Source organism: Poecilia reticulata, chromosome 10 (genome assembly GCF_904066995.2).
Source record: "Poecilia reticulata chromosome 10, P_reticulata-male-v2, whole genome shotgun sequence".
NCBI lineage: Eukaryota > Metazoa > Chordata > Actinopteri > Cyprinodontiformes > Poeciliidae > Poecilia > Poecilia reticulata.
This window is the reverse complement of record NC_088839.1, coordinates 23,356,572-23,360,425: the sequence shown is the minus strand read 5'-3', so window position 1 is coordinate 23,360,425 and position 3,854 is coordinate 23,356,572. Positions and strand designations below refer to the sequence as shown.

Genomic DNA, 3,854 nt, shown 5'->3' with positions numbered 1-3,854 from the left:
ATCGCTGACAACAAAAACTCCGCTTCATCTCCAAGACGACGAACAAAATGTGTCCAGTTTTTGGTTTTTCCTTGCTCTTTTTATTCCTTCCTTCTCACTTTGCCGCTCCACTCCATTTCAAAAAGAGCAGAGCAAATTTTATGTTTTTTGAACAATTACCATTTTTGTTGCTAAGAGATGAGTATGTTTACTGGTAACCAAGTGCCACAAAGTTTTTATGTTTTTTGAACAATAACCATTTTTGTTGCAAATCTGTTGCTAAGAGATGAGTGTGTTTACTGGTAACCAAGAGCCACGAAGTGAACTTCAGATTCTTACTTTTGCGAAATTTGCCAACGGTAAATCTAATCAGGTAAGCGTTATTTCGAAAGAGCTTTTGTTTTATAAACTACTTGTTATTAATTTGGTTTTAAGAGATAAGCGGGGTTTTTTCTGGTAACGAACTGCCACGAAGTATAAATCGACATTTTTACTTTTGAGTTGAATGTGTTAAATACATTTATGAGCAATTACACACAAAAAAAACTATTCTGCAAAATTCACCAATTGCACAATTCTTGTTAGTGTAAAATAAGTGGTATTTCAAAAGAGCGGGAGAAACATTATATTTTTTTAATCAATAAGAATTTTTGTTGCTACGCTTTTAATCTGTTGCTTAGAGATGATCGCGTTTTCTGGTAACCAAGGTCCACAAAGTTCCATAAAGTAAACGTCTGAGAGAGATCAGAAGAAATCCTATGTTTTTTGAACAATAACCATTTTTGTTGCTTATCTGTTGCTAAGAGATGAGTGTGTTTACTGGTAACCAAGTGCCACGAAGTGAACTTCAGATTCTTACTTTTGCGAAATGTGCCAACGGTAAATGTCTTGTATCTAATCAGGTAAGCATTATTTCGAAAGAGCTTTTGTTTTATAAACTACTTGTTATTAATTTGGTTTTAAGAGATAAGCGGGGGTTTTTCTGGTAACGAACTGCCACGAAGTATAAATCGAGATTTTTACTTTTGTGTTGAATGTGTTAAATACATTTATGAAAAATTACAACAACAACAAAAAAACTATTCTGCAAAATTCACCAACTGCACAATTCTTACCAAGTGCCACGAAGTGAACTTCAGATTTTTCCTAAAATAAGCTTTTTAGCTATTTTATTTATTTATTAATCATGTTTAGCACACTGAATGGAGGAAGTCAATGTAAGACAACATGCTAGTTATAGCCCACATGCCACTGGCTGCATTTAGGCTAATATTACCATTATTCGATATTGATATTGCCTAATGTTTTGTGATACCAAGTATAGGCTACAGAACAAAGACAGAAATATTTACAGAAAGAGATGTTTAAGCAGAATCATTGCAAAGGCAGAAATGAGAAAAAAACCCCACCATTTATCTTAAACTCCTAGAACTGGCTTTAATTCTTGAGTTAAAGGAATTCTATTAAAAAACAGAAACACCTGCTTTAAAAGCAGACTTAAAATGTTATTTTCTGTGAGCACCCTATGTATCATCTGATATTGTTCGGACAGGTTCGGATCTGATATCACTTGCCTTGTTAAATTTCCTGTTCCCATGTTCTCTGACAAGGCCCAGAAATTTGATAACGAGTCAGATTTTTTAAGTTTTAAAATGTTATCAGAAAGGTAGAAAGTTTGCAAATTATTTTCCTTACACTTTACAGTTATGCAGCACTTTGTGTTGATCTGAAGTAATCATCTTTGTTGTAAAATATCTTGGAATTTGTGTCTGCAGCATTGCAAATGCTAGAAATAGTTATGGGATGTGAGCACATCATGGTGCTTGTTAGAGAGCCCTAAATATTGTATGTTTATGTTATTTCCCTCAGTTGCTCAACATATACTGTTACAGAAACTCACAGTTTCAGTGTTGGGGTCACATTGTATTTGGGAAACGTTTGATAGTTGTGCACATAAGAAAAAAATAATGTAGTTTACTGCTAGGTGAAACGCTAGTTAAAATCAAACCTACTTGGAGATACTCAGACAATGTGTATATTTATTTATTCATATTTATATAAATTCCCTTCTCACCCTTCCGCAGGTGGACTCTTTCATCCTCTGAGCTCGGGTCCTCTTCCAGAGGCCTGGGAGCTTGAGGGTTCTGCGCAGTATCTTGGCTGTGCCTAGAACCTGACATTTCCGGACTGAGATGTCTGATGCTGTTCCTGGGATCTGTTTTAGCTACTGCTCCAGTTTGGGGGTGACTGCCCCGAGGGCCCCGATGACCAAAGGCAGTACCACAGGTCCCTGCGCACCTCGGCCCTGTAGATGCAGGGTGAATCCTAGCAACCTGCGGCCTCTTTGCCGGGAGCACCGGACGCCACCTGATGGTGTAAACCCGCCGATTTCTGGCAGGATCAGTTTGGTAAATGCCAGGTCGCTGACAAATAAAACTTTCGTCATTAGGGATTTCTTTTCCACTTATTGATTGGATGTTTTATTAACAGAATCATGGACAAGTGGTTTGGTGACTTCAGCATTTTTAATGAACTTGTACTGCGGAACTGCGGCTATTTTAATGCTCCAAGGATGTTGGGGTCCGGTGGAAGTATAGTGACTGTTTTTAAAAGCAGTTTTACTTGTAAACAGTTGCCTCTGGCCTCGTTTAGTAGCTTTGAGATCAGCCTATTTGAACTCGGCAGCTCTCACACTGTGCTGTGTGCGGCGGTCTATCGGCCACCAAAGTACAACAAAAACTTTATAAATTACTTTTCTGATTTCCTGGCTGATATTATGCCAAGATATGACCAAGTTCTCATTGTTGGTGATTTTAATATTCATGTCTGTCGTCCTACTTCACCTATGGCTCAGTCATTTCTTAATGTTACCGATTCTTTTAATTTTGTGCAGTCTGGGTGCTACCCATGAGCATAGTCACAGTCTTGTCTGGTTTTATCTTATGGTCTACCAGTTTGTAATTTAGTGATTGGTGACTCGTTATTTTCAGACCATATGCCTGTTTTATTTGAGATAACGCTGTCCTGTGCTAAAGCTAAAGCATGCGCTGCAGCTCGGTTCTATCGTGTTCTTAACCCTTCTACTGCTGGTCAGTTTTCTTCTGTTTTTAATCAATTTATTGGTGTATAAAGTGCTTCATAAATAAAGTTGGTAAGGGATGGTAGGTACTGTGGTCTTCACCTTCCAGGCCTTTTCCAGTTCCTCTCTGAGGCCCTGGTATTCCTCCAGTTTCTCGTGCTCCTTTATCCTGATGTTGTAGTCACTTGGTATTGCTACATCCACCACAACGGCTTTCCTCTGTTGTTTATCCACCACCACAATGTCCGGTTGGTTCGTCATTACCATTTTGTCAGTCTGGATCTGGAAGTCCCACAGGATCTTAGCTCGGTTATTCTCCACCACCTTTGGGGGTGATCCCCACTTTGATCTTCCAGTCCATATTATGCAGATGTTTCTGTACACTATGCCTGCTCCTTGGATATGTCGTTCCATGTACGCTTTCCCTGCCAGCATCTTGCACCCTGCTGTTATGTGCTGGACTGTCTCAGGGGCCTCCTTGAACAACCTACACCTTGGGTCTTGTCTGGTGTGGTAGATCTGAGCCTCTATTGCTCTGGTGTTTAGGGCCTGTTTAGCACTGCTGTTCTCCTAAATATCTATATAATATAATATAATATAATATAATATAATATAATATAATATAATATAATATAATATGATATGATATAATATAATATAATATAATATAATATAATATAATATAATATAATATAATATATAAATACACGTTAAGCGGTCGAGTATGATCAGGTGTTGCTCACTTTAAATAATAAAAAGGCTAATTTCGCTGCTTTTTCAGTCTCATTCTAAATCA

The 3,854-nt window shown here is 37.9% G+C and overlaps 1 long non-coding RNA gene across 1 annotated transcript; it reads left to right on the top strand.

Moving 5' to 3' along the window:
* The first annotated feature begins 362 nt into the window (after positions 1–362).
* Positions 363–2,431, top strand: LOC145553171 (uncharacterized). Its single transcript, XR_014089428.1, has 2 exons — positions 363–881; positions 2,064–2,431. It is a non-coding gene; the product is annotated as an uncharacterized LOC145553171 (long non-coding RNA).
* Positions 2,432–3,854: the final 1,423 nt, after the last annotated feature.